Consider the following 12,593-nt stretch of genomic DNA (forward strand, 5'->3'; position numbering starts at 1 on the left):
TCTCCTTGAAGTCCTTGTTCTGGTCCTTGTTCTTTGATCTTGAAGCGTAACGCAATTTCAGTCACATGTGGTCAATGTCAGCATTGTTCTCATCTAGCGTACAGGAACATCTAGTCATAAGAGCAAAGAACTGCAAAACTTATGAGAAAATACTAGTTAATCACTTGACTACACTTTCGTAATTACCTCTATTAGCTAGTCCCCTGGCTACACTTCTGCCTATTGTTTCAATCATAATGTTAGTTCTTAAACACAAAATTCGATAGAAAATATACGAGGTTTCTGTGGTTATACCTATCATGATTCATTGTACCTAACGCAATTCCCTATAGTTACAATTTTCACTTGTAAGTCCAAAACTGATTTTTTCTATTGTAACTCTCTGGGATTTACAGTGAAAGCTGTGCTGGGACAGACTTTTCCCTCCTCCTTCCAGCCCTTCTGCCTGGAAGGGGTTTCCAGTAACTGCCATGAAAGGGGAATGCAGAGCAGGTGGCATTGCATGCACACATCCAGCTCAGGCTCTGTGGCATTTCTCTCCAACACCCCTGCCAGGACAGAGAAACCCCACGCCATCCCACTGCAGGCTGCACAAGCACTGGTGGCATTTTTCAGGAGGACCACGGTCAGGCAGTATGAGCCACAGAAGAGGTCTTCCTGTGCACACATCTGTCAGGAAGAGGGGACATGTGCAGAGTGGGATCGGAGGGTGCCAAAGCGCGTGGTGATTGAGGGAGATGCTGAGGGAGCTTGGTTTGTTCAGCCCGGAGAAGAGAAGGTGAGGGGGCAACCGATTGCAGGCTTCCACTGTGTGGAGCATGGTTTGTAGAGAAGGCAAAGGCAGTCCCTCCCTGGACAAAAGTCAGCTGGACAAGGCGGCAAGGATCCTCCACTGTCTTTGCAGTTAGCCCTGCACTGAGCAGCAGGATAGTCTACACACCTGCAAGTGGCCTGCCAACCGTTTTCCTAGGACTGCACCATTCTTTGCAGCGGTTGCTGTTTTAAATAAAACCCTTTGATTCACATAAACCCCATGCAAATCATAATTAGAGCCTGAGACCTGATGTTCTCTTTGTGTGTGGTTCTTGGTGGGTGGGGGTTATCCATAGGAGGCAGGGCTAGTGGGGGTAGGTTTCCTGCTCATGCAACAATCTCAAGTCATCGTCCTGGGGAAAAGACTGTGTGCAGTAAAGGGCCTTTTCAGCAAAGCCTCTGTGCTTGGCATCCTTGTTAACTGGGTTGAATAAAAGTTTTCGTGTGGTCCGTATAATGACACCTCAAGGATGCCCACTTCTCTCTCTCATTCTCAGGCTGGTTGTTTCACCCCGCTTTTAAAACCCACCTAGTTCTAGGTTTGATCTGCATGAGCCAAGAGGTCTGAGTGTGCTCCATGGCTCCTAGGAGAGCACAAGGGCTGGGTTTGTGCAGGCAGGGCACAGCAACTGCTCTGCATTTCCCTTTCAGTGACTATAGACCTCTCTGGGCTGGAAGGAGGAGGGGAAGTCTGTCCAAGCACAGATCTCGCTGCAAATCCTGGAGGGAGCCTTCAATCCTAATCCTGGTATTTACTTCCTGTCCATCTCCAGACCTCACCCCATGCCCCTGGGGCCTGCTCACCAGTGCTGGCACCCTCACTGTCATCTCCTGGTGGCCTACTTGTGGGCCTGGGAGGCTCAGTTGTGAGAACCCCTGGCTGCTAGGGTGGGCGCCAGGCCTCAAGCCCCTTCTCAGGTGAAAGCCTACCTGGATACGTTGGATATGTGGTTGGAGTGGGTCATCTCAAATCTTCCTTTCCAGCACAAGCTCATTGATGAAAGCTGAGGGGAAGGATTGTTGCCCTTCCCTTGGCACTGCAGAGGCTACATCTGGATTGGTGTGCCCATTTTGTTTTGATGCAGGCTGAAGCTTCCTGGCCAACACCTCTCACACACTCACACACACACACACACACACACACACGTGCGCGCGCGCACACACACAAGCATACACACCCACAAAAAGAGGAGAGCAGAGTCAGACAGAAATGGGCTAGGAATAGTGTAATGAAAACAACAATCACCTTCTTCTTCTTCATTTGTCTGGAAAGGGTTTCCAGGATGAGTTGCTCCTTCCCCTTTCCAGGGATTGAGGAGAGACTGGACAGCCTGCAGTTCCCCAGGTCCTCCTTTGTGCCCTTCTGGAAGACAGGAGTGACTTTGACTTTCTTCCAGGCCTCAGGGAACTATCCCAGTTGCCATCACTGTTCAAAGGCAATCCGGAGTTTCCTCTTCCAGAAGTTCTCCTTGTCTGAGTGCTTCCGTGAGCTGGCAGCAGGAAGACGGCACGGGTATCTGTAAGTGAGCTCCCTGCTACCTGGGTACCTGACTGGCCAGAAGCCAGATTATGGCTTGGATGTTGACTGTCAGGTCGCGTCTGGCTCCGCAGGCCGTCTGCAGGAACATGACTTGTGCTAGGTGCTTGCGTTCTTGATAAGCAGCAGCATGCACATTTTGGGCTGTGTGCTTGTGAGTTCCCTTCCACCTCATTGCCTGCTAGGCCAGCAGCAGGCATGTGGTTTGCATTTTGATCTTAAGGTCACTTCTGTCTCTGCAGCTGATGGGCCGGAGTAGGCTCACGGCAGCTCTAGGGGCTTGTGAGGTCACTTGTGCCTGAATACCTGATAGGAAAGAAGGAGGCACATGGCTTGGATGCTGATTGCAAGGTCACTGGTACCTGAGTAGCAGACGGGCCAGTGAGAGGAATATTCCAGGCAAGTGAAGAACTGCAGTCTCCCAACAGCTACAGGAAGTTGTGTAAGGAAGGAGCCACACTCTCCGGAGAGGGGTGCTGCAAAAGGGCAAGATTAACACTAACAAGTTGCAACAAGGGAAATGCCAGCTGTCTCTGTGGGAAAATAAGTGACAAGGGGCACGGTGCAGCCCTGGAAGAGCTGCCCAAGAGACAGTGACCTCTCTGACAGTGGCAGTGTGGAGAAGTTGATGGGGCAAGGCCCAGAGCTTCCTGAGGTAACTGGGAAGTTTGATCTGCTCAGAGCAGGCAGTCGTCCCATAGGACCTCCAGAGGCCCCTTCTAACCTTCATTATTCTGGGGTGCACTGAGTCTCATGGGCCCTTGAGCAGCCACTGAAAGGCAATGCCTTGGAAGGCTGCAGCAGCACGAGATTGCACAGAAGTACCAGTTGTTTCACGAATGGTGCTACAGTGTGTAGAAATGTCCTTGAAGAAGGCAGCACTTTGGGAGGAATGAGGCTATAAGCTCTGCTATCCCTGGCACGCCTCAGGCCAGGGCTCTGTGTCCACTGAAGTCCACCGCAGGGTGACTCACGTTTGCCTGGAGTTCAGGGTTTTCCCCAACTCTTCCACATCACGATGACTCCCAGGTGCTCTGGGAGACTGATCCATTGTCTCTTTGTAGTTTGAAATGCGTGGAATGGGCCACTCCATCCCTCACCCAGGAAAAGGAGCTGTGAGCTTTTGGCTCCCTGCCCTGAGCCTCTCCTCAAAAGCAGGCCATCCAGGCCTCTGGGATGATCTTGCTGAGCAAAACAGGTCAAGTTGGGCGTGGGTCTCTCTCAGGGAAGGATGCGGGCATCTCTTTGATCACAAAACCATGCTGTGGTAGAGCCTGATGAGTGTAAGCAAGGTCCTTGTGGCCGTCACGCCTGCGGGCAGGGGACTTCCCTGCAGCACACCATGGTTTTTCCTTGCCATTGAGCTTTGCCACATCCCTGGAAAGGGTGTCTCTTCTCCCATTTGGGATTGTGCAGTCTTGACCTGCTGCCTGAACCTACCCACAGTCTTCTGTGCACCTACGATGACCCACAGGGCGAAATGTCTCTGCAGTTCAGCCTGAGTGCCTGAAGTGAAAGCACTTGAGAGCTGGCTTGAGGTGCCCTTCCTGGTTGAATTTCACCATGATTTGTGGACACATGCAAAATGCGGGCGGTTGCATAGAAGCACCAGTTGATTCAGGAAGGGTGCTAAAATGTGTGGAAAAGCCCTTGACGAAAGCAGCACTTTGGGACTATAAGCTCTGGTATCCCTGGTACGCCTCAGGCCGGGGCAATGTGTCCACTGAAGTCCACCGCAGGGTGACTCATGTTTGCCTGGAGTTCAGGGTTTTTCCCAACTCCTCCACATCATGATGACTCCCAGGTGCTCTGGGAGACTGATCCCATGTCCCTTTGTAGTTTGAAATGCGTGGAATGGGCCACCCCATCCCTCACCCAGGAAAAAGGGCTGTGAGCTTTTAGCTCCCTGCCCTGAGCCTCTCCTCAAAAGCAGGTCATCCAGGCTTCTGGCCTCTGGGATGACCTTGCTGAGCAAAACAGCTCAATTTGGACGTGGGTCTCTTTCAGAGAAGGATGCCGGCATCTCGTTGATCACAAAACCATGCTGTGGTAGAGCCTGATGAGCGTAAGCTAGGTCCTCCGGGCTGTCGCTCCGGCCCACAGGGGTCTTCCTTCCAGCCCACAAAGGACTTCCTTTGACGTTGAGCTTTGCCACATCCCTGGTGAGATGAGGCTCTTCTCCCATATGGGATTGTGCAGTCTTGATGTTCTGCTTAAAATTACTCACAGTCTCCTGTGTGTCTACTAGGTGTTGAGATGCTTCATGAGCAAGGAATGTTTGTGGCCCCCCCAGGGCTCTGGGACACAGCATAAAAGCCTGCGCTGCTCTAGGCTCTGCATCCTCCTCTCTTGCCTCCCTTTCCTCGAGGAGCAAGGTAAGCCTGAGTCCGCTCCATCTCTCTCTGTGAGCTGAACTGCTGTCTTGGTGGCTACTGAGGCTGATACTTGGGCTGCTTCAGCTTTGCCCTGCCATACAACTGTTGAAGGGCTGCAATCTCTTTGCCTTTTGGGGGAGGTGGCTGGGGAGAGCTGGGAAGAGGAGGGCTCTTTCAAGCAGAAGGGGATCCATGGGGCTCAGCTGCAGGGAGGTCTGCCCACCAGAACGTGCACCTCTAGGAGGCCGTCTCTAACCAAATGGCCAAGGGCGTCCAGTGCCATCTTCAAAGCAACAATGGAGATGGGGTATGATCAGTCTTTCCACAGGCACTTTAAAGCCACTGCGCTGGGGCCTATTCCAAAAGTGGGTCAGCCTTCCTGTGCCGTGCAACTCGGAGGGCACAATGAGGGCCATGGCAAATGTCGGCACACTGGGTGTTTTGAAAACAAAGAGTCTCCACGGAGAGAGCTGAGGAAAAAAAAGACAGACAGACTGATATTGAGGTTTGTGCTCCCTGCCTGCTCTGTGTTTCAGCTTTGCCTCCCTCGCCGAGAGATGTCTTGCTTCAGACCCTGTCTCCCAACACCCTGCGGCGCCTCCGGCCCAACCCCACTTGCAAGCAGCTGCAGTGAGCCCTGTGTCGCCCGCTGCGCTGACTCGACGGTGGCCATCCAGGCCTCCCCGGTGGTGGTGACCCTGCCGGGCCCCATCCTCACCTCTTTCCCTCAGAGCACAGCCGTGGGATCCTCGCTGTCAGCTGCTGTTGGGAGCTCCCTCAGCGCCGGGGGGGTTCCCATCTCTTCTGGGGGCTCCCTCGGTCTGGGGGGGTCAGGGCTGTGTCTGCCTCCCACCCGCTGCGGTCTGAACTGCTGAAGCCAGCAGATCATCCCCTTTGGAGCACCAAGGAAGACAGGGATCCTGCAGCAGCAGGAGCGTAGCCACGGCTTGCAGGTGGGCTGAGTGTCCTCATCCCACCGCGCAGAAGGGACCTGTGCCTGCTGCTCCTCGCTGCACTGCAGGCCTCGCCATGTCTCCTCTGGCTCTGCTTTGCTCTGAGCTCCTCGGGAAAGGGCTCATTCTCTTCTGCTTTGCTGAACCTCCTGCTGACGGAGGGAGCGTGCCGGAGTTAGGGCCTGCTCTTGGTGGGCTGGCATTGCCACCGGCTGGATCGAAATGGGGAAAGGCAAGCGCTTTGCCTGGAGCTTGTCCTTGGGCTATGGGCCATTCTCTGTGCCTCCCTGAACCCAGCAGACGTGTTTCTCGGTCTCTGTTCCGTGCCACTGCATTTCCTCCTTCTCATTAAAGACTTTGTGCAGCACAGCTGGAGTCTCGTGGTCGTTTGTTCTCCTCCCCGCTCAGTTCACCAACATAGCTGCAAGGTTGTCGTGGGTTAAGCCCAGCTGGCAACTAAGCACCACACGGCTGCTTGCTGTCCAAAGAATATATAAAGCATGTGACGCACAGTGCAATTGCTCACCGCACAGAACCTGATGCTCAGCCCATTTCTGAGCTGTGATCCCTTCACCCCTCCAGCGCCAGCTCCCCCAGTTATATACTGAGCATGACATCATACGGTATCAAATACCCTCTTGGCTAGTTTGGGTGAGCTGTCCTGTCTGGGCCTCCTCCAGCTCCTTGTGAAAGTAAACTCTATCCCAGCCGACCCCAGGATAAAGGCTCTCTCCCACGACCGTGAGTCTGTCCCCATGCACGGGGCACTGCCAGTTGTGGGTGGAGCTCCCTGAACTGATACCAGAGCACCACAAATAAACAAGCAGGCAAGAGAAAGACAGAAAAGCCTCAGAGAAATGGATGGCACCAGAAGCAATGGACAGGGGTGGCAATACAAGTACTGCCACACACAGTGGTAATGAAAGACGGGAAACGGTTGCCCAGGGAGTGTTGTAGCATCTCCATCTTTGGAGGTGTCCCACATCCAAGCAGACAAGGCCCTGAATAGCCTCCTCCACTTGAGGCTGCTTTGAGCCAGGCTTGGAGTGCATGCTCTCCACCTCAGGTGTTGTGTGATTCTCTGAGCCCCTGCTGGATGCCCTCATCCAGGAGCAGCCCTCAAGACCAAGGGAGCAGAGAGGGGGCGAGGTCCAGCGCTCAGGAAAGCTGCAGAGGTTTGGTGGGCACAGGGCAGCAGAAGGGGCACTGGTGTCAGTCCCAGGGCTGGGAGCACAGGAAAGGAAGGAAGACGAGAGTGCATTAAACCATTGCCCTGACAGCAAGGCAAGGCTGCTAATCATAGAATCATTTATGTTTGAAGAGACCTTCAAGATCATCGAGTCCAACCATCACTCATGCCCACTAAATCATGTTATGGAGTACCCCGTCCGCTCGCTTTTTGAATACCTCCAGGGATGGTGACTCAACCACTTCCCTGACCAGCCTATTCCAATGTGTGACAACCCTCTTAGTAATGATTTTTTTCCTAATATCTAACCTAAATCTCCCTTGCCTCAAAACTTGAGGCCCTTTCCTCTCGTCCTATCTCCAGCCACCTGACAGAAGGGAGCAGCACCCACCTCACTACAACCCCCCTTCAGGTAGTTGAAGAGAGCTAAATGTGTAAGCATGCTGAGGAAAGCCCTGAGGGAGCCAAAAGCTCAAGGTCCCACTGAGATTTGAACTCAGATCGCTGGATTCAGAGTCCAGAGTGCTCACCATTACACCATGGGACCTCCTGGACAGGTGTGGTCCTTCCCCTGTGGCCACCCTTGCCGAGCCACATGCTCCTGGCTGAGCCTGGCAGTCTCTCCATCTCCCAGTCTCCCCTTGCGGTCTCTGCTGCTGCCTCCCTTCACCCCCATGTTGGACAGCCTCCCAGTCTGCCTCTGTAAGTTATTGCCTGTCCTGTTCTCACCTTGTACCTCATGCTAAGCAGCCGTTAACCACATATCCTTACTCTTGGTTGCGGTCCTAGCCAAGCTTCTGACCTTGCCGAAGGGGGCGACCAAGACAGAGGGCAGGGGATGAGGTTCATCAGAGAGAAGAGCTAGCAGGAGGACCCAAGGCAGCTTGTTATGGGTTGCACAAGCTGGACTGCCTTCCTCTGCTGGCACAGTCCTGGCTGACTTCAGACCCTGGTCCTCTTCTGCAGGACACGCTGTCCCCTTCTGCCCCAAAGCAGCCCTTTCCCTCAGTGAGAATGAGGTTTTTCTCTCCTGAGGCTGCTCCAGACCGGTCCAGACTTAGGTGAATTCTACTATTAGCTCAAGGCAGCTCTCCCACATGCCCTGGGTCCACCTGGCCAAGGGTCCATGCACACAGTGGGGAGAAGCTGCACTGAAGCTATCCTCCTTGCGCCAGGGTTTGAGTCTGTGTGTTGAGAGCAGGGCCCTTCCTCCCAGCAGTCAGACAGGAGGAAACACATGCGGGGACACTCTACTAGATCTCAGACTTAGCCCAGGACACTGAGGACGCAACCGCCTGGTACCTTTGGACTGCCCAAAGCACTGGGCTGGCAGCTGGTACTTCTGAACCCACAGGACAGACCAGGCTGCCGTGCCCAAGCCTAAGATTTCAAATGGCGAGTTACATTCAGAGAGGCTGTGAGAAACACCTAGTCGCTGGAGAAGGGTTAAAATTCCAGAGAGTCACAAATCTGAACGCATGTCGCGGAGAAGCAGCATTGCTGAGGGCTTTCCTCATCCATCCCTGGGATCTGCAGGACCGAGCAGGGTGGGAGGAGTGCCTGGGAGCAGCAAGAGCAGGGCCCAGTCTCTGAAGGTCTTGCAAAGAGGTGGAGGGACCCCCCACTCCAGGGGCTGGAGCACGGGGAAAGGGACGGCCCTTTCCCATGCGGATGCTGTGCCGCTGCAGGAGGAGGGATGTCCCTTCTGGGGCTGAGACAGCGTTTCTCCAAGCAATGGAGGGTCTTCCTGGGGCTCTGCTAGTCTCACCCAGCACTCGGGGAGAAAGGGTTCTGGGCCAGTGGGTTGTGTGGGCCAGTGCCCACAAGGCAGCTTCCTTGCTCGGGGCATTTTGTCCTTGGTTTCCTTCCTGGCAGCACTGCCTGCTGGGGCTGCCATGGTCCCCAGACTGTTTGCTTCCCCAAGGTCACGGCAAATGTTCCGTCCACTGTAGCCTCCGATGCTGCTCCTCCCTGCGGGACACTGCGGGGAGGACACTTTCTGCCCCCCTTACAGGCTTCAATGGGCAGCCAGAGATCTCCCAGAGCTCCCCAGCTCCTGGGAGCTGCAGCTCAGGCCAGGCTGGCTCACGCAGGAGGCCAAGCCACTCCTGTGTCCTGCACTCCCAAGAAATTTCTGGCCCAGGGCAGGCCTTGGCAAGCCAGTGAGCTACCTTAATATAGCAGAAGCCCCCTCACCGTCTATTCTCCAGGATGAACAATCCCAGCTCCTTCAGCATCTCCCTCAATCCCGACATGCTCCGGCATGCTCTGATACCACCCTGTGCATGTCCCCTCTTCCTCTTCCTCTTCCTGTGTGCACAGGACGACCTCTTCTGTGGCTCATACTTCCTGACTGCGGTCCTTCTGAAAAATGCCACCAGTGCTCGTGCAACCTGTGGTGGGATTGCGTGAGGATGCCTCTGTCCTGTCAGCAGTGTTGGAGAGAGCCTGCCATGCCCCTGTTGGCCTCTTACTGGTGGGCCTTTACTCCCACCTGTCCCTCTTCCCACTGGTGCTGTCCGTGTTTGCTGGTGAGGAACTGCCAGCTCAGGGAAGCTTTCTGGGTTGAAATCCTGCTGGTCAATGCCACATCCTGGATTGCCACCTACAGAGTGTGCCACTGGGCCTGAAAGAGGGAAGGACGCATCGCAGGGGCTCTCCAGCTTTGGGAGCAGAGGGCAGAGGAGCTCCCTGACGACTAAGGAGAGGGAAAAGTTGCCCCATCTCCAAAACGGGGGAAGAAGGACTATCTGGGGAACCAAGGAAAGCTGATGATAAACTGGAGCAAGTTCCGCGGAGGATCCCTATGATAGTCAGGGGGTGGAGGGGCCTTGTAAGGAGAGGCTGAGGACCCAAGGCTTGCTCAGCTGGGAGACGAAAATGCTTAGCGGGGATCTAATAGGAGCCTCCTGGTGCCTACTCCAGGAGGCTACTGCGATGGCTGGAGGATGAGCGCCACGGTCAGAAGTTGAGCAGGCAGTTTGTGACTGGCTACACAAACACAAATGGTCACCCGGAGGGTGCCTAAGCATGGGAACAGGGGTCCAGAGAGGCTGTGAAACGTCTGTCGTCAAGGTATTTTATGACCCGAAAGGACAAAGCACTGATCAGCTGGTGGGAGCCTGCCTGAAGCAGGAGGATGCACTCTCTGACTCCCTGAAATGCCCTCCAACCAGAAGGGTTGTTGGAGGGGAAAGCGGAAGCAGGGAGAGAGGATTTTGTGGGTGAATGTTTGAAGAAAGCCGAAAGCTCCACATTGCAGGGGAGAGGAGAGGCATGCAGAAAGTGACTTTTGTAGGGGAGAGTGGAAAATGGAGTTCCCCAGGGGCTCCCCTCCTTCCATGATTCTGTTCTAGGCCTACCCACCTGCTACTGGTGGGGCAGCATGGGTACGCCCATTTCTCCTTCTACAGGAGCTGGGACTGCAGCAAGACCTGGTCAGCAGGCTGAGCAGAGCCCCCAGAGGGGCAAGAAGCCTCCACTGAAGAGAGAGGCCAAGAGAGAGAAGCCATGAAGGGGGGCAGCCAGAGAGAAGAGCCTGTCAGGAGTGGGACTCGAAGCCATGCCTCCCAGGGAGGCTGCAACCTGAACGCAACGCCTTAGACCACTTGGCCATCCTGACCCGCTGCTGCTGCTGCTGCTGGTCCGTGCCCTGCAGCTGCCAGAGCCAGCCCACCTCAGCCCGCCTCCTCCTGGCACTGCTGCAGGGGGAGCTGTATCCTGGGAGCACCCTTGCCTTGCTCCCACCAAGGGCTGTGGACTGGCGACCGCAGCTCCTACACGCGCTTCGTACCACATGGAACTGGAGTACCCAGCACAGGGGCAGCACACTTCTGACACATCTCCCAAAGCCCAAGGCACTCCTTCAGGGGAGCAACCAAAGGAACCGTCAGTGAACTACGGCTCTACGCACGCCAGTGTCCTGTCAAGGTTTCCAGGCACACGTCTACCTTTCCCGTGACTTCCTCCATTCCCTCCAGAGCCTCAGGGGATGGCAAGCCAAGCACTTGGCCTGCAGCACTGCCAAGCACTTGGCCTGCAGCGCTGCCAAGCACTTGGCCTGCAGCGCTGCCTGATGGACGGTTCCTGGGGCAACAAGGGTGCTTCCTTCTTCCCTGCTCGGGGCTGGGAATGCTGGGCAAGGAGGGTTGTGCAACACCAACACCTGGGGGAACGCTGTGTCGGTCTCAAGGAGTCAGTGTATGGGAAAGGGTCTGGAGAGTCAAGGCAAAAGGACAGGAGATGTGCCAAGTGCAGAGCAATGAGTGGGCCCCCATTCCTGCGGGGAAGAGGCTGACTTACTGCCTGTGATGTAGAGGAGGAAGGAGGGCACAGCTCTCTGGGACTTGTTGCTTCATGGAAGGAGGTAGACTGTAAGGCATCTCAGGGGGTCACTAGTCCAAATGCCTGCCTAAAGCAGGGCTAGCCCCAAAGCTAGAGCAGGTAGCACAGTGCCTGAGCCCCACTGAAACTTGAGTGTGATACCCAGGCATGGAAAATCCCAAACAAAGTTCTTCGGGCACCTGCTGCAGTGCTTCAACACTGCCTGAGAATCTCAGAATGGTACAAAGCAGCCGCTGCAGCCTGCTGTTGCTAAATGGGGAAGGCACTGTGGAGCCAGGCAGAAGAAAAGTTGGTCTGCGTTGGCCAGGAATCGAATCCAGGTCAACTGCTTGGAAGGCAGCTATGCTCACCACTATACCTTCAACGCTCCTGCATGCACTGCTGCCTCCCGCTCCTCCAGCCCAGAGCCTGGCCTCCCTCCTGCTCCTCCACGTCCCATTCCTGACTGCCTCCTGCTCTGCCAGGTCACCAACTGCCCTCTTGCCTGCTCCTCCGCTTCACAGACTATCCCACCTCCTCCTTCCAGCCCCCTGCACACATACACACGACCTCAACCGGCTGGCACGTGGGTGTGCTTCTCTGCCTGTGAGCTGTTGGCTACGGAAACTCCAGCTGCTGGCTGCTGGTAATGGTCACGCTCCCCATCTGCGTTCATATGTGGGCCAGCTGCGCACGTACTATGCAGGTGCATGTGCGTTTGCGTGTATGTACTGACGTGTGGAAAAGAGACTCCACAATCAGTGAGATTGTAAAGTGGGTATGTTCATTCAGCACGGGGGGTAGTCTCACCAAGTCATGCGTGCCTGACTCAGCAGTTCAAGTTTTTAAAGTCAGGTGTTATATATTCACAATACACCTATACATATGCATGACCTATCCCCGCTTCATATTAAAATTAGCTCCAAGAGGTCATTTCCATAGTCTTCTCTCAACTGCGCTTTCGCAGTGCCTCTTTATGGTGGTCGTCTGGTGGCCGCAGAGATGAAGATAGATGACTCCTCTTCGTCACCGCTAGTAGCCTCTTTTCTTGCGCAGGCTCAGTGGTTTCTTGGTACTTACCCAAGCCGCAAGACCAGTCTTGCCTCGCTCTTGGGGCCAGCTCCTGCTTCCTATCAGGAACTGTCTCTCCCTCATTGGCTAGCTCTTGGGGCCAGCTCTTCTTATCAAGGACTGTCTCTGCCTCAGCTAATTTCAACAATGTAAGCGCTAAACATCATCTTTCATCCCCCTTTATTATGTCTACTGAGATTCTTCTGACTCCCCTTGTCTCAGTCCCCCCTTTTCTAGGAAATAGTAAATTCTTTTACTATATCTAATCCTAGTAGTTCTAATACATTGTTTCCCTATCTAGCATACTCTCAAAATATTTGGTGGCACAAACA

At 54.6% G+C, this 12,593-nt stretch overlaps 1 non-coding gene across 1 annotated transcript; it reads right to left on the reverse strand.

Annotated features, from left to right (window-relative positions):
• Positions 1-7,342: 7,342 nt before the first annotated feature.
• On the reverse strand, positions 7,343-7,414 carry TRNAQ-CUG (transfer RNA glutamine (anticodon CUG)). Its single transcript has one exon. It is a non-coding gene; the product is annotated as a tRNA-Gln (tRNA).
• Between the last annotated feature and the right edge of the window lie 5,179 nt (positions 7,415-12,593).

This window comes from Buteo buteo, chromosome 13 (genome assembly GCF_964188355.1).
Source record: "Buteo buteo chromosome 13, bButBut1.hap1.1, whole genome shotgun sequence".
Taxonomy (NCBI): Eukaryota; Metazoa; Chordata; class Aves; order Accipitriformes; family Accipitridae; genus Buteo; species Buteo buteo.